The sequence below is a fragment of the Ursus americanus genome, chromosome X (genome assembly GCF_024610735.1).
Source record: "Ursus americanus isolate L20-20 chromosome X, mUrsAme1.1.p, whole genome shotgun sequence".
In the NCBI taxonomy this organism is placed as follows: domain Eukaryota; kingdom Metazoa; phylum Chordata; class Mammalia; order Carnivora; family Ursidae; genus Ursus; species Ursus americanus.
In genome coordinates this window covers 65,355,671-65,378,857 of record NC_142164.1, presented here as the reverse complement: position 1 = coordinate 65,378,857, position 23,187 = coordinate 65,355,671, and the positions used below count along the sequence as shown (strand labels likewise).

Below are 23,187 nucleotides of genomic sequence, written 5' to 3'. Positions count from 1 at the left end.
ATGTGTCCTTAATCTTGCCTCCCTAACCCAAGGACCTCAATGACTATTCTGTCACAGAACATAAAAAAAGAAGTCATCAAACACTTGGAAGACAAAAATTCCCCAGTTCCTGCCATCAGATCTTGTTTGAGAGATGACAGCTCATCAAAAGGTGTTGGTATAGAAAGTGGTTCAAAGGTATGGGGAAAAAATAACTCAAATTCAGAAGCAAAGGTTGAGCTTCTCCAGGACAATGAGGAAAGAAGGTATTAAACTTCCAGGGAGCTATAGGAAAAAAAAAAAGAGTGAAAAGAAAACTCACAGAATGAGAGAAAAGATTTGCAAAATATGTTAAGGCACTAGTATATAAATTCTTACAACTTGATAATAAGACAAATAGTCCAATTAAAAAATTGACAAAGGAGTGGTGCCTGGGTGGCTCAGTCGGTTAAGCCTCAACTCTTGATTTCAGTCAGGTCATGATCTCAGGGTCAAGAGATCAAATCCTGTGTCAGGCTCTGCACTGGCATGGGGCCTGCTTAAGATTCTCTCTCTCCCTCTGGCCCTCCCCTCCCCTCCCCCACCACTCACATGGTCTCTTCTCTCTCAAAAAAAAATTTTTTTTTGATGAAGGAGACTTCCAATTTCCAGTCTGGCACATAAGGAGTTTAGAAGTCGCCACTCTGTCCTAACAAGTAAAAAGCTTAACAAACTGAAAAATCAACAACTCAGGGCACCTGAGTGGCTCAGTCTGCTAAGTGTCTGCCTTCGGCTCAGGTCATGATCCTGGGGTCCTGGGATCGAGCCCCACGTTGGGCTCACTGCTCTGCAGGGATCCTGCTTCTCCCTTTTTCTCTGTCCTTTCCCCTTGCTTGTGCTCGCTTTCTCTTGTGCTCTCTGTATCTCTCTTTAAAATAAATGAGTAAAATCTTTTTTAAAAAAATCAACAACTCTTCCTAGATCTGTCAGAAAAGTAAGGTCACTAGGCAAACCACTGCTCCCAAAATTGGATAGGCAGGCACAGAGAATCACAACTTATCAGAGAAGAAGCCTCTGCAAGAACCAGTACTGGCATAGAAAAATCTGAATTTTATTGATAAAATGCTGGAGGCTCAGAGTGGACAAGCCTGAGAGAGAAAAAATCCAGGGAGATGGGGCACCTGGGCGGTGCAGTTAGTTAACCAGTGGACTCTTGGTTTTGGCTCGGGTAGCGATCTCAGGGTTGTGGGATTGAGCCCCACGTTGGGCTCCACGCTCATCGCAGAGTCACTTGGATTCCCTCTCCTTCTGCCCCTCCCCACCATGCTTGTTCTCTCTTTCTTTCTCTCTCTCTAGAATAAATAAATAAATAAATCTTTAAAAAAAAATCTAGGGAGACCCAGTCATGGGGACCCCCACAATTTTATGAGTTTTACCTCCAGATTCTTATAGGGAAGACTCATGAAAAATCTCCTTAGGATTCCAGCAAGAGGAGAGGAAAGTAACCATTCTAAAATATGCCAGAACATTCTGTTCTACCTAACAAGGCCTGCCCTCAAGAGAAACTACTTTATGGCAGCCTAACCTATTGGGGTCTTATCATAACCAACCTGGGGGAAGGGAAATACCCAACTCCTGACCCCTCTAGCCACCTGTATCACCTAAGGGGTAGGAGAAAAAACCTGAGAGACACAAGTTCACAGCCCAGGGGCAGAGGCTACTGAAAAAACTGAGGCCTAATCATAGGACTATAAAATGCTTCCCCTCCCACCACACTTTACCAGTACATTACTACAGGCCTATTTACCAAAGTTCCTTCTACCTAGCACATCATGTCTGGTTTCCACTAAAAAATTACATGGCATACCAAAGGGCAAAAAATACAGTTTGAAGAGACAGAGCAAACATCAGAACCAGACCCAGATGTTGGAATTATCAGACCGTAAATTTAAAACAATTATGATTAATATGCTAGGGGCATAACATGCAAGATAACATGCAAGAACAGATGAGAAACTTTAGCAGAGAGATGGAAATTCTAAAAAAGAATAAAAAAGAATTGCTGGAGATCAAAAACACTATAACAGAAATGAAGAATGCCTTTGACAGGCTCATTAGTAGACTGCACATGGCTGAGGAAAGAATCTCTGAGCTTGAAAATAACTCAATAGAAACCTGCAGAAATAAAATCAAAGTGAAAGAGACTTTCTTAAGAAAAGGGGACTGATAATCTAAGAACCATCAGTAAACAAAAAAGTATAATATATTCATAACGGGAATACCAGGAGAAGAAAGAAAAAAAAGGAACAGAAGAAATTTTTCTTAATTTAATTAATCTAATAGACAACAGTTTGCTCAAAATTATAAGAGCAACAATGCATTCAATTATGTCTGTTTGTGTGTGTGTACTGCCTGTGTGCATGTGTGTATATGCTTACCATAGGTGAAATGAGTGACGGCATTGATAAAAGGATGAGAGGGAAGAATTAAGATTATTTTGTTATTATAAGGTACACACACTACCTGTGAGGTGGTACAGTGTTATTTGTTATTTGAAAAGTGGACTTGGATTAGTTGTAAATGTATATGGAAAACTCTAGGGCAACCACTAAAAAAAGGTGTAAAAAAAGTATAATCAATATGCTAAGAAAGATACAAAATGGAATCATATAATTAAAACCACAAAGGCAGAAGAAGAGTAGAAGAAAAAAATAGGAAAAAATAACAAGGATAACAAACAGAAAACACTAACAAATATGGTAAATATTATCACGTTAATGTTAATGGCCTAAACGTACCAATTAAAAGAGATTGTCAGAATGGATCAGAAAATAAGATCCAGCTATATGTTGTCTACCAGAAACACACCTTAAGTATAGACATACAGACTAAAAGTAAATGGATGCAGGAAAATATGCCATGCTAACACTAATCAAAAGAAAGCAGGAGCAGCTATATTAATTTCATAGAGAGCAGACTTCAAAACAAGAAAAGTTATCAGGGATAAAGATGAGCATTGCATAATGATAAAAGGGTCACTTCTCCAAGAAGATACACCAATCTTTAACGCGTAGGCACCTAACAACAGAGCATCAAATTACATGAGGCAAAAACCAATAGCATTTCAAAAGAAATAGATGAGTCTAGGATCTGCATTGGAGACTTCAACACCCCTCTATCAGAAATGGACAGATGCAGCGGTCCGAACATCAATAAGGATATAGTTGAACTCAATAACCGGCAATCAACTGGATATAATTGACATCTGTAGACTACTTTAGCCCACAACAGCAGATTACATGTCCTTCTCAAGCTTACAGGGAACATTCACCAGGACAGATCACATTCTGGGCCATAAAACACACCTTAACAATTTAAAGAACAGAATTTAAAGGAATAGGATTCATACAATTTCTGTTGTCAGGCGCCAGCATAATTAAACCAGAAATCAATAACAGAAAGATAACTGGAAAATCCCAAAATATGTGGAGATTAAACAACACACTTCTAAATAACACACAAGTCAAAGAAGAAATCTAAGAGAAGTTAGGAAAATATTCTCACTAAATGAAAATGAAAACACAACTTATTGAAATGTGTGGAAAACGGCAAAACCAGTGCTTAGAGGGGGAATTTATAGCACTGGATGCATGTATTAGAAAAGAATTGGGACACCTGGGTGACTCAGTCTGTTAAGCCTCTGCCTTTTGCTCAGGTCATGATCCCAGGGTCCTGGGATCGAGTCCCACATCGGGCTCCTTGCTCAGTGGGGAGCCTGCTTCTCCCTCTGCCTGCCGCTCCCCCTACTTGTGCTCTCTCTCTGTCTCTGACAAACAGATAAAATCTTAAGAGAAGAGAAGAGAAGAGAAGAGGAGAGGAGAAAAGAAAAGAAAAGAAAAGAAAAGAAAAGAAAAGAAAAGAAAAGAAAAGAAAAGAAAAGAAAAGAAAAGAAAAGAAGCACCTGACTGGCTTTGCCAGAGGAGCATGCAACTCTTGAACTCAGAGTTCAAGCCCCAAGGTGAGTGTACCGATTACTTAAATAAATAAATAAACTTAAAAAAAAAAGAAAGAAAAGAAGAAAGATCTAAAACTGATAATCTGGGACTCCTGGGTGGCTCAGTCAGTTAAGCATCTGCCTTTGGCTCAGGTCATGATCCCTGGGTCCTGGGATCGAGTCCCCCATCGGGCTCCTTGCTCAGCAGGGAGTCTGCTTCTCCCTCTCCCACTCCCCCTGCTTGTGCTCTCTCTCCCCCTCTCTCTCTCTGATAAATAAATAAATAAATAAATAAATAAATAAATAAATAAATAAAATCCTTTTTAAAATGTTTATTAAAATAAATAAATAAATAAATAAACAAATAAAATTTATAATCTAAGTTTCCACCTAAGAACACTAGAAAAAGATCATGTTTGATCCAAGCAGAAAATAAGAAATAATAAGAATTAGAGTAGAAAATAATAAAACCGAAAACAGTAGAGAAAATCAAAGAAACCAAAAGCTGGTTCTTTGAAAAGATCAATACATTGAATTATACAATTGAATTGTATACTTTAAATGGGTGCATTATGTGGTGTGCGAATTATACCTCAATAAAGCTGTTTTTATTTTTTATTTATTTATTTTTAAAGATTTTATTTATTTATTCGACAGAGAGAGAGACAGCCAGCGAGAGAGGGAACACAAGCAGGGGGAGTGGGAGAGGAAGAAGCAGGCTCATAGCGAAGGAGCCTGATGTGGGGCTCGATCCCAGAACGCCGGGATCACGCCCTGAGCCGAAGGCAGACGCTTAACCGCTGTGCCACCCAGGCGCCCCAATAAAGCTGTTTTTAAAAATCAGATCAAAACTATGGAAACAGGGGCACCTGGCTGGCTCAGTCAGTAGAGCATGTGACTCTTGATCTGGGGGTGGTGAGCTCGAGCTTCACGTTGGGTACAGAGATTACTAAAAACAAACAAACAAAAAAACAAAACAAAACAAAATCCCACCAAAACCACAGAAAAACAAAGCAAAAACTATGGAAACAGTAAAAAGATCAGTGGTTGCCAGGGGTTAAGGAGGAGAGAGAGATGAATAGAACACAGAGGATTTTTAGGGCAGTGAAACTACTCTTTATAATACAGTAATGGTGGATGTATGTCATTATACATCACAATCCATAAATGTACAACACCAAGAGTGAACCCTAAAGTAAACTATGGACTTTGAATGATACCAAAGTGTCTGTGTAGGCTCCTTTTTTTAAAATGATTTTATTTATTTATTTGAGAGAGAGAGCATGAGAGGGGTGAGGGTCAGAGGGAGAAGCAGACTCCCTGCTGAGCAGGGAGCCCAATGCGGGGCTCAATCCCAGGACTCCAGGATCATGACCTGAGCCGAAGGCAGTCATCTAACCAACTGAGCCACCCAGGTGCCCTCTATGTAGGCTCCTTGATCGTAACAAATATGTTGACCGTGAGGGAGGCTGGGCTGAGGGGGCAGGGGATATATGGGAACTCTCTGTACTTTCAGATTGATTCTGATGTGACCCTAAAACTGCTCTAAAAGCCTGCTTAAAAGGGGGGGGAAAGTAAATCAGAAAGTGCTCAAACAGAATGTGAAATAACAACAACGAACATCCTGTACCTTTCAACTTTCTCTTCCACGGCTCCTTCTTAGGCCTAACAAAACTAGGTCTGTAAAAAGTACAGTCCATATTCTCCTTTGCTTTCTAGACTGAGAAGCCTACCTCCTCCTCCTTCACTTGAATAGGCTGGCCAGAGAACCTCATTAGGACCTCTGTTGTAGGCTCCCTGTGACACGTCAACCCCAGGCATTCTGCTTTACTCTACCCGGACAAGTGAGCTGATAAAATTCAATCCAGGGGATGTCTGGGTGGCTCAGTCGGTTAAGAGTCTGCCTTCAGCTCAGGTCACGATCCCAGGGTCCTAGGATCGAATCCTGCATCGGGCTCCCTGCTCAGCGGGGAGCCTGCTTCTCCCTGTGCCTGCTGCTCCCTCTGCTTGTGCTCTCTCTCTCTCTGACAAATGAATAAATAAAATCTTCAAAAAAATTCAATCCAGGTGATCTGCCCTAACTTTGGAGAAATCTTCACCTTTTATACTCTTACCATATACTCTTTTATACTGTGCTTCCAACCAGCATGGCCTTGCTACCTAACCTATCCACCATTTTGCCATCCTCCTCAGAATTCAAGATCCCAGTCAAACAAAGAAAAATATTAAAAACGCTAGTGGTAAATCTAACAAAAAAATGCTAATGTTAAAAGCGCTATCCTGGAAAGAAAGTGCAGAGGAGACCTAATTTGTTACCAACTCAGGAAACAGAGGAAGTCACCCTCCTTCAAACTGGCCTAATTAGCACTCACTGTAGCCTGATCTCCAAGAGATTCTGACCCTGAAACAACTTGCTGTAAGCTGCTCTGACAAGAAGTAACTAATTGCACACCTACCTGTGAAGAACAATTCTTCTCATTATTGAACAACCATCTCGTTAACTCTCCCTTCCACTGCCTGATAATGGTGACTATGTATTGAGCTCTAAGTATGTGCCAGGCATCATGCGATACACACTATATATTTTTTCATTTAACTCTTACAACACCCGTCAGTATCCTTAATCTATCTGATAGGTAAAGAAAGTGAGCTTGGGAGAAGGTAAGTAATTTTCCCATGAACACACAGCTACTAAGTCAGCGAGCCAGGATTCATTCTCTTAACTCTTAAATATTAACGAAATCTTCACAATATCATTCTCATCTCTATATAGCTAATGTTTCATTAGAAAAAGACACTTTGTTACAACTAAATTTTGATCCATTTTAACTTCAAAGCATACTTCCTTCTTATTTAACCTTGCCTTCATAGATATTTTTATTGCAGTTCAATCTAAGTTTCCTCATTCTTGAAGCCAAGCCAGGTCCCAAAAGGGACTTCGTTCTCTCGGTGTTTCTGTTTCATGAATATTACTCTACCGAACTTGTACATAACCCCCAGGGTCCTCTCCCCCTGTTTTGCTGCTTATGGCCCAGGCCTTAGCTTCTCCTCCAGGGCCTAAGATTCATATCTATATTTTTCCATATTATGCTTCTTTGCTTTTTTTTTCTTTCTTGTTCTTTTCTAGAGAATAAGAAACTAGCCCATAGGGACTACTCACCTGGCTAGACCAGAATGACACAGATTGCCTCATGAACTGGAATTCTGCCAGCCCAAGAGCTCAATATCCCAGGTCACCAATGATGAAGAGGACCTTACAAGCAATAGCTCTTTTGTGATCACTTTTCTGATGGCTGCTAGAATGACAAAAACAAGAAATAGTCCATTGATAAGAGTAACCACTCAACTCTTTCACATTATTACAGAGTAAAAATCAATGTAATAAGTCCCCAGCATGATCATAAATAATTTTTCTCCTGTTATCGACCAATACCAAATAGACAGCATTAATATAAAAACAGCTCTAAGGCTCCTTGCCAGCTAACCAACTCCCCTCCTCCATCCTACTGCCAGCAATTATGCACCTCAGCATCCAATTATTTCAATGTTCTTTCAATTCAAGACAAATGATAGCTAGAACTGAATATATGCCAGATTACCATCGCAGCAGTTAATCTTCTTAAGGTTTTTGTAACTGGAGCCCTAGGTCTCTGATTCAGTCTCATTATTGCTTTACATTTTCTCTTCTCCTGTGCTTCTAGCTAAATATCTTACCAAGACAGAGACACAATCATATTGAATGGAATCGGGGCAATTGAGATCAAAACCCACACTAAGCAGATCCTACAGAGTCTTCAAAACATGGTGGGTTTCAGATGGTTATGGAAAAAGAGTATTCAAAAAAAACCAATACATTTTCAAAGCTCCAAGTTTCTAATTACAAAAAGACCAAAATTCATCACCGTCTACCAGACACATTCCTATCAAAACTGTGATCCATAGTCAATTTCAATTCCAATGGTGGCATTAATGACTTATCAAATATATACCAATTTCCCATTTGTTGCAGTCAAAATATTCCAAAGCTGTCAAATTGCTTCCCAGCTACCAATACCAGTTCCAAAATTTCTATAAGATCTAAGCAAAATAACTTCAAAGAGTTTCCTTAGTATACCATCTGATATTTTAAATAATGACCCTCCTTATATTTTAGATTCAAACTAATCACATAGATTCGAATATTATCTATTATACCCCTAATTGCACCCTATGCTTAAGCAAAACAAACAAATAAACGAAAAACCCAAACTATCCACCAATTCCTAAAACGTTCTCACTTTTGCTCTTGCTCATGCACTGAGCTTCCATCCGCTCTTCTTAACTCTGGGTGTCCCAAATTTTACTGTTTCCTTTGCAGAGCCCTTAATGGGATGCTGCCCATTTTCCTTTACTCACCCCTTCCCATAAGTCAAGATCAGGTTAGCATCTTCTCATGTCTTCTTTACTGGATCCCCAAAGTATTATTTCACCATCTTCCCTCAACAGTCCTTCTTTCTTCAAAGTCCATACTACTCAATTTTATCACCCTTTCAATGTTAAATGTCAACTTCCAGCTCTCCCACCTACATTTACCAAGGACTTTAATACTAACTGCTTTCCCTTCACCATTTCATCCTGAAAGCCTTCATCAGCCCCCTCGATGATCTAAAGCCCAAATTTCACAGCTCCTTGACATATTCTATTCTAATTTCTTCATCTCAACTGTTTCAATCATCTCTTTCTGTAGTGACACCTGGAATGGTTTCTACCTCTAAAACCAAATGCCAAGTCTACTCTCAGAACTACTTGTTTTCCCACCTCTCCTACATCTTACACTCCTTGAATTTACACCAACTCTTTCAAGGCCTTTAATTCATCAGCCCTTTTACCTATTCTCCAAGGCCACCATGTCCCTTTGAACTTCATTTCCTTCTCTACCTAGGAGAGATCCCAGGGACAGTGAGGCTTCGATGACAGTAACCAGCACTCTCAATTCTCCTGTCCCCTTGATTTTCCACCATACCTATTCTGCCAATCCACCTGCTCCTTACAAACCAACCAAACTATTTATATTTTCCATTCCTGTTTACAGATAACAAAGTACTACTGAGTAAAATCCTATACTCCCCACCACTAGTTTCCCCACCACCCACCAGCTCCACTGCTATCAGAATGATCTTTTAAAATATCAATTAGGCAGGACTTCAGGAATGGCAGAGTAAGGGACTCAGCAAAGCCTCTCCCCCTAAAAAAAACAACAATAGAACTACAGAAAATTGTCAAAAACAACCATCCCATGGCTCTAGAAATAGACAAAAATTAAATAAATTAAGATGTGTTCAAGAAAACCTATTGAACCTTGGGTAAGAACAGTGGGAATCTATGGTGTTTCAGCCTGAGGCTGTTCACATCCCAACCCCGCCTTCCCAGCTCCACTGGAGCTGATTTTACAAGGGCAGGGCAAGACAAGCCATAAAAACTAACAACTTGGCTGCTAGAGGGGAATTACTTATTCAGGAATGAGCACAAAAGAGTCCTATGCCCAGGGGTATTGAAAACAAAAGCAAACTCCTTAGATCAGGGAAAAACACATCACAGTTACCTGAGGTCACAGTATTGGTTGGGGCAAGAAGCAACAGAACAGCAGGACTGCCAAAGGTTTAGCCAGAGAGATCCAGAAAATAAGACAGCCGTAGTGGAACTTGATAAGCTCCCTCATATCCCGGGTGATCTAGAAGGCCATGAATATGTGCAAGGCTGCACTCCAGCTCAGGGTACTAGAGAGGGTCCTAGTTATCTACACTTCCCTGGCTGAATGCAAAAACTTGCATGAACACAGAGGACACATGAGAAAGCCCAGGAGAAAGTAAAAATCAGGTAAGATCTGTAAACTCCCTGAACTTTGAATTTGCTGCCTAAGCCAACACAATTCTATCAACAAACGGTGGAAGACAATACCGGCTCAAGGTGTTTCAGGACAACCTCTAAAAAAGCACTAGCTGACCACTAAGCTATCCTGACCCCAGATAGGACACCTAGGAGGCCAGGCTTAAAAATAAAAAGAATTCTTTTTTAAAACTGAAGAGAAACATCAAGTGGGCTACACACTGTCCATTCTGTGAAGACAGACTCTACAGAATTAGTCCAGGCAGGCCATTAAAAAAAAAAAAAGAAAGAAAGAAAGAAAGAAAGAAAGAAAGAAAGAAAGAAAGAAAGAAAGAAAGAATAAACAACAGCCTCTGGGGGGTGGTATCAGAATCTGAGCTTAACCTTTTGAGGACCTGCTGACTGTGTTCCAGAGTGGCTGCACCCACTAGGATGGCTATGATTAAAAAAAAAAAAAAAGACAACACACAAGTGTTATCAAGGATGGGGAGAAAACTGCTGGCGGGTTTGTAAAAATGGTGTGACTACTTTGGAAAACAGTGTAACAGTTCCTCAAAAGGAACTGTAAAAGTAACCATAAATGACCCAAAAAGTGGAAACAACTCTAAACGTCCATAAACTGATAAACGAGATAAGGTACCAGGAAACTGAATAAAGGAAACCTCATTTAAAATGCAGTCATGTGTGCTCACTTCGGCAGCACATATACTAGAACTTAGAACAACACAGAGAAGATGAGCATGGGCCCCCACCCAAGGAAGACATACAAATTTATGAAGCGTTCCATATTTTATTTTATTTTATTTTATTTTTTAAAGATTTTATTTATTTATAAAAAAGAGAGAGAGACAGCCAGCGAGAGAGGGAACACAGGCAGGGGGAGTGGGAGAGGAAGAAGCAGGCTCCCAGTGGAGGAGACCGATATGGGGCTCAATCCCAGGACTCTGGGATCACGCTCTGAGCTGAAGGCAGACGCTTAACGACTGAGCCACGCAGGCGCCCCGAGCATTCCATATTTTATTTTTTAAAATGGAATAAAACAAAATAAAAAGATGTTGGGAAGCCAGAAGGGGGAGCTCTCATGCCACACCACTCCTTGTACCCCTTTGCAGACCTAAGGGTAAGAAACTTACTTTACCAAAGAAGAAGTCAAAATGTCTCTCTTTGCAGATGACATGATACTCTATATGGAAAACCCAAAAGAAGCCACTCCCAAACTATTAGAAGTTATAGAGCAATTCAGTAACGTGGCAGGATACAAAATAAATGCTCAGAAATCAGTTGCATTTCTATACACGAATAACGAGACCGAAGAAAGAGAAATTAGGGAATCCATCCCATTTACAATAGCACCAAAAACCATACGTTACCTTGGAATTAACTTAACCAGAGACGTAAAGGACCTATATTCTAGAAACTATAAATCACTCTTGAAAGACATTGAGGAAGACATAAAAAGATGGAAAGATATTCCATGCTCATGGATCGGAAGAATTAACATAGTTAAAATGTCCATGCTACCCAGAGCAATCTACACTTTCAATGCTATCCCGATCAAAATACCAAGGACATTTTTCAAAGAACTGGAACAAACAGTCCTTAAATTTGTATGGAAACAGAAAAGGCCCCGAATCTCCAAGGAACTGTTGAAAAGGAAAAACAAAGCTGGTGGCATCACAATGCTGGATTTCGAGCTGTACTACAAAGCTGTGATCACAAAGACAGCATGGTACTGGAACAAAAACAGACACATAGACCAATGGAACAAAATAGAGAGCCCAGAAATGGACCCTCGGCTCTTTGGGCAACTAATATTTGACAAAGCAGGAAAAAACATCCAGTGGGAAAAAGACAGTCTCTTCAATAAATGGTGCTGGGAAAATTGGACAGCTACATGCAAGAGAATGACACTTGACCACTCTCTCACACCAGACACAAAAATAAACTCCAAATGGATGAAAGACCTCGATGTGAGACAGGAATCCATCAAAATTCTAGAGGAGAACATAGGCAAAAACCTCTACGACATCGGCCAAAGCAACCTTTTTCATGACACATCCCCAAAGGCAAGAGAAACAAAAGATAAAATGAACTTATGGGACTTCATCAAGATTAAAAGTTTCTGCACATCCAAGGAAACAGTCAGAAAAACTAAGAGGCAGCCCACGGAATGGGAGAATATATTTGCAAATGACACTACAGATAAAGGACTGGTATCCAAGATCTACAAAGAACTTCTCAAACTCAATACACGAGAAACAAATAAACAAATCAAAAAATGGGCAGAAGATATGAACAGACACTTTTCCAATGAAGACATACAAATGGCTAACAGACACATGAAAAAATGTTCAAAATCATTAGCCATCAAGGAAATTCAAATCAAAACCACACTGAGATACCACCTTACGCCAGTTAGAATGGCAAAAATAGACAAGGCAAGAAACAGCAATTGTTGGAGAGGATGTGGAGAAAGGGGATCCCTCCTACATTGTTGGTGGGAATGCAAGTTGGTACAGCCACTCTGGAAAACAGTGTGGAGGTCCCTTAAAAAGTTAAAAATTGAGCTACCCTATGATCCAGCCATTGCACTACTGGGTATTTACCCCAAAGATACAGACGTAGTGAAGAGAAGGGCCATATGCACCCCAATGTTCATAGCAGCAATGTCCACAATAGCTAAATTGTGGAAGGAGCCGAGATGCCCTTCAACAGATGACTGGATTAAGAAGTTGTGGTCCATATATACAATGGAATATTACTCAGCTATCAGAAAGAACGAGTTCTCAACATTTGCTACAACATGGACAGCACTGGAGGAGATAATGCTAAGTGAAATAAGTCAAGCAGAGAAAGACAACTATCATATGATTTCTCTCATCTATGGAACATAAGAACTAGGAAGATCGGTAGGGGAAGAAAGGGATAAAGAAAGGGGGGGTAATCAGAAGGGGGAATGAAACATGAGAGACTATGGACTATGAGAAACAAACTGAGGACTTCAGAGGGGAGGGGGGTGGGGGAATGGGATAGACCGGTGATGGGTGGTAAGGAGGGCACGTATTGCATGGTGCACTGGGTGTTATACACAACTAATGAATCATCGAGCCTTGCATCGGAAACCGGGGATGTACTGTATGGTGACTAACATAATATAATAAAAAATCATTAAAAAAAAAAAAAAAAAAGAAAGAAACTTACTTTACTATCCCAGCAGGATGGAGGAAGATTTTCACCTTGCCCAGCAACAGCCCGGGCAATGAGAGACCATTACAACTCAGACAATGAAAAGCCACTACACTTCAAACTCCCAGTTTACACCAATGGACTTTTTGTTTATAACAGCCCCTCCTAGTGCATTCATACAATGGAATACTATTCAGACATAAAAAGGAATGAAGTAAGTATTGATAGGTGCTACAACATGGACGAACCTTGAAAACACTATGCTAAGTGAAAGAAGCCATGGCAAAAAGCCACATATTGTATGATGCCATTTCTATGAACTATCCAGAGTGGGCAAATTCACAGAGACATAAAGATTATTGGTCGCCAGGGGCCAAGTGGAAGGGGAAGTGGAAAGTGACTGCTCACCAGTACGGAGTTCCCTTTTGGTGTGAAACAAATGTTCTGGAATTAGATAATGGTCACAGTTGTATAACCTTGTGAATATACTAAAAAAATAATGAGCTATATACTTTAAAATGGTGGGCTTTATGGTATGTGAATTACATCTCAATAAAAAAAAACTAACACTAACTGAAAGCATCCAGATGCAAAAGGCTAAATAGCGTATGATTCCACTCATATAAAATCTCTAGAAAATACAAGTCAATAGAGACATAAAGCAGATTTGTGGTTGCTTGGAGTTAGGGGTGAGAAAGGGGAATGACTGAAAGGGTTTAAGAGATCTCATAGCCTGATGGAAATATTCCAAAATTGGGTGTGGTCATGGTTGTACAATTATATAAATTTATTAAAAAATCATTGAATTGTATACTTTAGATACATGAATTTTTATGTAAATTATACCTCAATAAAGCTGTTGCTAAAAAAAGAAGATATAAATAAACTAGTGCTTCTTAGAGAAATGGCAGGTTTAGGGCAAGAAATATACATGTAAGTTTTGTGCCAGAAATCAAGCAAGTATGGAACCCTAATGAGTAGTATCAGAGGGATACAGGAGGCAAAGCTCTGGTAAACTATAGGATGATTTGAGCTTTGACAAGAATAACGAATGCAATCAATTGAAACCCATTGAATACATTAAAAAAAAACATGAGCTTGTAATGATGGAGAACAAACACAATTCATTAGGTATCACTGAAAATAACTAGGGCACCAACCCTTTATTCCGAAAATTGCCAATCAAGTCCAAGATCAAGAATTAAGCATTTCTCCTGCCTTCCCTTTAAAGGTAATCCAATAGCCATAGTTGATGACAGAAAGTTTCCTTTCAGAAACTTAAGTAGAAGATAAAATTAGGAAACCACCATTTTGAAACTCCTAGTAAAATAGTTAATTTTGCCAATAATCATCAATGGAATAGACCATTAGATAAAAGTTTGACGGGAAACAGCATAATGAAGGAATCAGGTATCACCTGTTCATTAATAAACGTGGGCCTCCAGATGTGATTCAACGTGAATTACACAGCAACCTCTGTGAAGTATTCTTGACAAAAAAAAAAAAGTTGAATCTGAGCATCATCAAGCTTCTAAAGCTAACGTCCATTATAGACAAATACGGAGTACAGAGGAACAAAGTAAACGACAGCAGAAGAAAGCAAATAGGCAAATCTACAATGTGGGATTTTCTATAGGACAACTGACCCACTTTCTGCAATAAGCCAGTGGCTTGAAAAAGAGAAAGTGAGGTGCAGACTGCTTTATATTAAGAAAGACTTAAGAGATAATAACCATCTTGCATAACTGAAACTGTACCCCTTGACCAACTTTTCCCCCATTACCCCTCTCCCCTTTGATTGTGGAGAATATTTCACAAATATATCAAATCACCATGTTACATACCTTAAATACATATGAGTCTGAATTGTCAATTATACTTTGTTTTAGTCTGTCCGGGCTGCTATAACAAAATACTATACATTAGGTGGCTTATAAACAACAGAAATTTATGTCTCACTGTTTTAGAGGCAAGGAATTCCAAGATCAGGGCACTGGCAAATTAAGTGTCTGGTGAAAGCCTGCTTCCTGGTTCATAGCTCTCTCTCTCTCTTTCTCTCTCTTTTTTAAAGGTTTTATTTATTTATTTGAGCAAGAGAGATCACAGAGGGAGAGGGAGAAGCAGACTTGCTGCTGAGTAGAGAGCCCGATGTGGGACTCGATCCCAGGACCCTGAGATCATGACCCAAGCCGAAGATAAACGCTTAACCGACTGAGCCATCCAGGCACCCCAACTCTCTTTTTGCTGTGTCCTCACATGGTGGAATGGGTAAGAGATCTCTCTGGGGTCTCTTGTAAGAGCACGAATCCCGTTCATGAGGGGTCCATCGTCATGATCTAATGCCCTCCCAAAAGCCCCACCTCTTATTACCATTACGGGGGGGGGGGTTAGGTTTCAACATATGAATGTGTGGGGGACATAAACATTTAGTCGATAGCAACCTCAGTAAAGCTGGGGAAGGGGCACCTGGGTGGCTCACTCAGTCTGCCTTCAGCTCAGGTCATGATCCCAAGGTCCTGGAATCGAGTCCCACATCGGGCTCCTTGCTCAGCCAGGAGCCTGCTTCTGCCTCTGCCTGCTGTTCCCCCTACTTGTGTTCTCTCACTCTCTCTCTCTGTCAAATAAATAAATAAAATCTTTAAAAAAAAATAAATGAAACTGGGGGAAAAACGAGATCATAACCAAATGTAATGTATGGACATTGCTTGGATCCTTATATGAACAAACCAACTGTTAGACAATCTTTTAAGATACTCTGGTAACTTTTACAATGAACTGGGGTATTAGATTCTATTAAGGAATTATTAATCTTGTAAGATAGCATGATAGCATGGTTACATGAGAAAATGTCCTTTGAGACATGCCTATGAAATGAGCAGGGATGAAATAACATGATGTCTGGGGTTGGCTTTAAAATACTTCAGCAAATTTTTAAAAAATATTTTATGTATTTATATGAGAGAGACAGAGAGAGACAGCAGGGGGAGGGGCAGAGGGAGAGGGAGAAGCAGACTCCCCGATGAGCAGGGAGCCTGACACAGGGCTGGATCCCAGGACCCCAAGATCACGACCTGAGCTGAAGGCAGATGCCTAACTGGCTGAGCCACCCAGGTGCCCCCAGTAAATTTTTAAAAAGAAAGAAAGGACAGAAAAAGTGAAAAAAGAGATAGCTGAAACACAATCAGCTAAATCTTGGTAATTATTGAATGTGGTTAATGGGTATATGAGGGTTCATTTTCACTATTTGCTTTACTTATGAGTACATTTGAAAATACTTAATGATTTTTTAAATTCACAAATCTGACCATGTCACTTCCAAGCATAAAAACTTTTCAGTGGTTCCCCAGGTTCACAGCCACAAAGTTCAAATCTACAACAGGGTCTATAAAGCCCTCCATAACATGGCCACCAATCTCATCACTTACTGCTCCCTCAAGTCCAGCCACTAAACTATTTCACACCTCCATGCTTCCGCATCTACTGTTTCCTCTGTCTTTATTAGCACACTTCTTCCCACACCTTTCCGGCCTGAGAAGAGCTTATTGATTCCAACACAGGTCTCCTCTGTGAGGCCTTTCTTGACCTCCAATATTTAATCTACTTTGGTGTTTGAACCTTATTCTCCTAGCACATACTGTCTGGGTTCCGATCCGCAACCTTTAGTCTTTGCTTAGGTTTGAACTCCTGTACCCAGGACCCCTGTTGCTGGGATTCCTAGAGCCTTAATATCTAGTCCTTCCGTGGCTCTTGCTGTTCTCTTTCCCTCTGACAGACCTCAGAGTCACCATCGTAGGGCACAACATTTAAGGAGGCGCTCACTGTCAGGTTCAAGCAAGTGTAGGATGGGCACCACAAGCCCCTCATTTGTCTCACCCTAGTCCTGGCCCTGGTCTCTCCTGAGACCTTACAGTCCTGGCACTGAAGTCCTTTCTCTTTTGCCACTCTCAGCTCAATTTCATTCCCTCACATCCACCTAATTCCCCATTAATTCTTGGCATACTGGACAATGTGCCTCTCTCCATTTTCAGGTGGAAAATTTGCTCTGGTTGTGGGCCCTGGTTGCTAAGTGCAAGAGCAGTGCTGGTATTACATCGGTCACAGACATGGAAATAGCTTAAATCCGTAGTGATGTTAGACGTAAGAACAAATACCATCAAATCCTAAAAGCTCTCAGCACATCCTTTCAAACCACCATTAAGTATCCATCTACCTTTTCTTTCTCTAATCAAGACTGCCTTTCTCTCAAGTACTAGCACTTCAGTTAAACTTTAAAAACGTATTCAATTGTATTTTAATAGCTAATATTACAAAAATATTGTCTACGTTTCATTGCTTATGTGTAATGTTTCATTTTTGCTGTGGGTTAAGTAGGCCTTTATCTGCTATTCTGGAACTATAACTACCACTTATAAATGGTTTCTCTGATAAAATTGTCCAAAACTCCAAATTGCTAATTTAAATAAACTTAAAACATACAATCACAAAAGAATGAAACATTTACCTTTCCAATCATTTACAAACTATATTTTAGAGTACCAAATAGATCTAGTCAATAAGAAAATTCTTTACAAAAGAATTGCAGCTAATGGCTGTGGAAGGAAGCACAGGCTAGAAAAAGCACCAGTTTGAAACCCCTTATGAAAGAGCTGATCCAAACGATGCTCATCAATGGCGCTAAAACCAATAGGAGAAAGACGAATAAGGAAGGGACTTTACAATGGATGAACTAAGAGGTCACCAATCTGTACTCGCCACTCAATCGCATCACTAAACGTGGAACACCCAGACACTGGAATAGCCTGTGTGCAGGTTCAGATTTAAGAGGAAAAGAGTGCAGCATTCTCCAAGAATGGAAAACAGAGTTTAGAATGAGATACAGAGTTTAAGATGGAGAGTTTGGGTAAATGCAGCCGAGGCAGGAGCAAGACTTAGGACCTTGTAAGCTATGCAAAGAAATTTGGACTTTCTTTTAATGGGACTAGGAAGCCACCAAAGGGTGTGTTTTAGAAAGTGTTTCCTGGCTGTGGTATGGGGAATGATTTGGGGGTAGGAGAGAATAGGGCAGGTAGACGAATTAGGAGACAGTGCAATAGTTCAGGTGAGAGGTGATGGTGGCCTGGATTAGGGTGGCGGCAGTAGGAATAGAGAGAAGTAGAAGGATTCAATGCATATAGTCCCGAAAGGATTTGGTGGTAGAATAACTAGAGGAAGGGTGATATGAAGGTTTCAGGCTTGGGCAACTGAGTTGACAGTGGTGCCATTCAGGAAGATTGAAAAAACCACACACACAAGAGGAGGCACAGGTTTAGAGAGAGAGGGGAAGAATGAGCTCAATATGGGGAAATGGTGAATTTGAGGTTCCTATGCACATAGGCAGATACATACACAGAGTTTGAAGCTCAGGAGAGAGGTCTGGGTTGGACATACATTTGTGTGAGGGGAATATACAGTAAACAGGTGAAGCCATGAGAATGGGTAAGATGACCCTAATAAAAAAACAGCAAAGCCTAACACATATCCCTGGAGCCTCTTATCTTCCACCCCTAGCAATCCCAGGCCAACAGAAGAAGAGAAGCCAGATCGGTGCATTCAAGAGTAGGAGGTGAGGGCCCATACCCAAGCGCATGCCCACTGGGGGCCAAGACTATATGAAGGGGAAGAAGATGAAATAACGGAATGAAGGAGAATATGAATTTGTATAGATAGCACTTGGGGCACTTGAGTGGCTCAATCAGTTGAGCATCCGACTCTTGATTTCAGCTCGGGTCACGATTTCATGGGTCGTGGGATCGAGCCCTGCATCGGGCTCTGCACTAAGTGGGGAGTCCGCTTAAAGATTCTCTTCCTCTGCCCCTTCCCCCACTCACACATGCTCTCTCTCTCTCTCTAAAATAAAATAAATCTTTAAAATAATTATATAGCATTCATCTGTGCTGTCCAATTAATTGGGTTAACAATTAACCCTGTCCAATTAACCCCTCATTCTTCAAGAAATGCCTCACATGCATGTCTAGTCTTCTCAGCAAAACTGTAGGCTCCTCCTGAGGATTTAAAAAGAATTTTTTTTCTATCCCCACTACAAGTACAGAAGTCAAGGAGCTGTTTAAGATGAGGAGGCTTAACTGTTGACTACAGAAGAACAACCTCTTAGGTAGGCAGTGTCTTTGTGGTCAAGCATCACAATGGTCAAGGGTATGGTGCTCAGCAAGTCAAACTAGCCAATCTGACAATTAGCTGGATTATATGCCAGTGTATTGATTTATAAAGGGAAACAAGTTTATTTCAAAAACCAGGACACGATCATCTGTACAGGGCAGTCTCTCTAGGGAGACGGCATATTCAGTGGGCCAGACTATATATTAAAAGGTTGATTTGGGGCACGTGGGTGGCTCAGTTGGTTAAGTGTCTGCCTTCAGCTCAGGTCATGACTCCGGGGTCCCGGGATCCAGTCCAATGTCAGGCTCCCTGCTCAGCAGGAAGCCCATTTCTCCCTCTTCCTCTGCCCTCCCCTGCTTGTGCACTCGCTCTCTCTCAAATAAATGTCTTTCAAAAAATAAAAGGTTCATTTGTGAACTTAATTTGTGAACACATTTTTTTTTTTTGAAAGAGAGAGAGCGCACGCAGGTAGAGGGGAGGGAGGGACAGAAGGAAAGGGAGAGAGAGAATCCTAAGCAGGCTCCGGGCCCACATGGGGCTCAATCTCACAACCTTGAGATCACGACCTGAGCCGAAATCCAGTTGGACCCTTCACCCATGCACCCATAAGCACACTTTTAAAATAAGAGGAGTTTATCTTTTTTTTTTCTTTGACAGAGAGAGACAGCCAGCGAGAGAGGAAACACAAGCAGGGGGAGTGGGAGAGGAAGAAGCAGGCTCCCAGCAGGGCAGGGAGCACGATATGGGGCTGGATCCCAGGACTCCGGAATCACGCCCTGGGCCTAAGGCAGACGCATAACAACTGAGTCACCTAGGCACCCCAAAACAAGAGGAGTTTATATCCGTAAAGGATATATGCCCACCAAATTATACAAACCTGATAAACTCTCTTTCTCTACTCAAGATATTTCTATAAAAATCCTACCTAACCAGAATGGGAGGTAAGAGAATTGGTGAAAGGAAACTTATTCTTACTTGTAATGTTTTAATATTTTTAAGAAGTGTTCACATATTACCTATGTAATTAAAAATAAACAACAATAAGAACCCCCAGAAAAGACTAAAGAAACAACATATCATTCTTTCCCTTTCCAGGCTCCTTGCAGATAACAACCCTTCACCCTTCTTTTTTTTTTAAGATTTTTATTTATTTATTTGACAGAGAGAGAGACAGCCAGCGAGACAGGGAACACAAGCAGGGGGAGTGGAAGAGAAAGAAGCAGGCTCCCAGTGGAGGAGTCTGATGTGGGGCTCGATCCCAGGACCCTGGGATCAGGCCCTGAGCTGAAGGCAGACGCTTAACGACTGAGCCACCCAGGTGCCCCACCCTTCACCCTTCTATTCACAGAACACTATCTCAGATGGAGAAGTTGTAAGGCCATTGAATAAATTAGGATTTCTTTGCATTATTACATCTCATTCTCTTCTTCCTGAGACTACACTCTTTGGTCTTTGATGAAAACTTGAAAAATAACCTAGTCTCATTAAAAGAAAACTTAGAAGCTCCTTCTTAGGGTAGGTTAATTCTGTACATGTATGCTTTCCAAAAGCTACTTTTATCCATTACATTTAATTTTACTTCATTTTAAGACAATGACCTTTTCCAATCCTTATTTGCAATTCAGAGAGCACCCTTCTATAAGGCACCTTTCTTCCTTTTTAATAAGGTGTATAAGTATTTGCTGACTGATATAGCAGATTTAAAAAGAAGGGCACATTAATAGGAGGTTTTGTCAGACAGATTTTTGAAGCTTGAACTAGTTGACCCCTAAAGTTCCTTAGATTCAAAGAAGGTTCTATGATGAAGGTAGAATAGCCTAGGGTCTCTGAAACATTTCTCTTTGCCTCTGGCACCAAGAAGGACATAGACTGAGAAAGACTGGCCAATTTTCACTCAAGAATAAGTTTGGACTTTGTGAAAGATCCCCATTTTACAATAAACAAGACTTTCTATGATCTTGAAGCACTGACCCTACGAAAAAACTAGCAATTGGATCCATTTTTTGTATTGTGACAGGTCTGTTTGTTCAGATCCTATATACAACAGCAGCTGAAGGTAGCTGAATAGCAGCAACCCTTATTTGGTGGATTGACTTAGACATGAGAGAAAGTCTCAAGTCAGGCTGAAAAGATTTGAGCTCTAACCTGCCCTTCTTTTTTTAATATATAATATGAGGATAACTATTTTTTTCAATATTTTATCTATTTATTTGAGAGAAAGTGTGCAAGAGCACAAGCAGGTGGAGTGGCAGAGGGAGAAGCAGGCTCACCACTGAGCAGGGAGCCTGATGTAGGGCTCGACCCCAGGCACCTGCGATCATGACCTGAGCCAAAGGCAGATGACCAACTGATTGAGCCACCCAGGTGCCCTACCCTGCCCTTGTTATTTTTTTTAATTTAAAGATTATTATTTATTTATTTATTTGTCAGAGAGAGAGAGCACGTGCAAGCACAAGCAGGGAGAGCAGCAGGCAGAAGGAGAAGCAGGCTCCCCGCTGAGCAGGGAGCCTGATGTGGGACTCGATCCCAGGACCCTGGGATCATGACCTGAGCTGAAGGCAGACGCTTAACTGACTGAGCAACCCAGGTATTCTTGATATTTTTACATAGTTACTTGTATGAAGACACTAATGGCATACTAATCAAATTTGCAAATGACAAACTGGAAAAGATAGCTAGTATACTGGATGGTCTTCGAGATTCAAAATCAGCTTGACAAGCAGGAATCATAGGCTAAATTGAACAAGTTGAAAAGAAAGAGATCAAGACTTGTACTAGATCCTAAAACACAATTGCGCAAGTACCAAATGGATGAACAAAGCCGCAGAGTTAAAGTCTTACAGATTTCAACTAACTAGAGGCTCAGCATAAGTCAACAGAGTGATTGGTATAGCAGTCAAAAAAAAAAAAGTAGGGGCACCTGGGTGGCTCAGTCGTTAAGCGTCTGCCTTCGGCTCAGGGCATGAACCCGGCATTCTGGGATCGAGCCCCACATCAGGCTCCTCCGCTGGAAGCCTGCTTCTTCCTCTCCCACTACCCCTGCTTGTGTTCCCTCTCTCGCTGCCTGTCTCTCTCTCTCTGTCAAATAAATAAATAAAATCTTAAAAAAAAAAAAAAGTAACTTAATCTTGGCCTGCATGAGTAGTAGTATAGGGTCTAAAACAAAGAAAGTCATTGACCCACTCCTCTATACTGATCAGAACATGCACCTGAAATACTACATTTCATTCTAGATGCCAATCTTTAAAGAGAGATATTAATGAACTGAAGTATGAACAGAACAGAATGACCAGAATGATGAGTAGACCTTAAAACTCTACCAGGAGAATGATGGCAGGAAAGGAACTGCAGATATACAGCACAAAGAAAGCAAGACTTAGCAGAGGAAACCAATGACTACTGTTTTCAAATATAAAGGGTTGTCAAATATTAGAGCTGACAACATAAAAGAACACAGAAAGTAGTAACCATAAAAGAAAAAAGAAGTTAATTTCACTAAATTAAAAAAGCTGTTCATCAAAAATCTCCATTAAAAAAATGAACAGGCAAAATGACAGACTGGGAGAAAATATTTGCAAAACATATATCTGACAAAGGACTTATAACCAGAATATATAAAGAACTCTGACAATTTAATAACAAAAAAAGACTGACAATTCAATTTAAAGATGGGGAAAAGATTTGAATAGATATTTCACAAAGAAAAATGTATGAATGGTCAATAAACACATGAAGTACATGACATCACTAGTCATCAGGAAAATGCCTAATAAAACTACAATGAGATACTACTACACACCAGAATGGCTAAAATTTTAAAGATTGACCATAACCAAGTGTTGGAGAAGATGAAGAGCAAATGAAATTCTCATACATTGCTGATTTGAATATAAAATGGTACAAATGTTTTAGAGAATTGCTTGGAAGTTTCTTATAAATTGAAATATATATCTACCCTGAATGTCTAGAAATTCCACTTCTAGGTATTTACCAAAAAGAAAAATGAGAGTATATGTTCACAAAAAGAC

General features: G+C 40.4%; 1 protein-coding gene and 1 non-coding gene across 6 annotated transcripts in view; one reads left to right on the top strand and one right to left on the bottom strand.

Annotated features, from left to right (window-relative positions):
- The window catches only part of SLC7A3 (solute carrier family 7 member 3), a 156,432-nt gene that overhangs the window by 119,007 nt on the left and 14,238 nt on the right, over positions 1-23,187 (bottom strand). For 4 of the 5 annotated variants that reach the window (XM_087859811.1, XM_087859810.1, XM_087859812.1 and 1 more), the window contains exon 1: positions 7,113-11,126. The gene's annotated coding sequence lies outside the window, so the exon portion shown is untranslated. Of the gene's footprint in view, positions 1-7,112; positions 11,127-23,187 lie in introns of those variants that run through there. The other variant, XM_087859809.1, reaches the window with a different exon arrangement.
- Positions 10,502-10,610, top strand: LOC123797195 (U6 spliceosomal RNA). Its single transcript, XR_006780891.2, has one exon. It is a non-coding gene; the product is annotated as a U6 spliceosomal RNA (small nuclear RNA).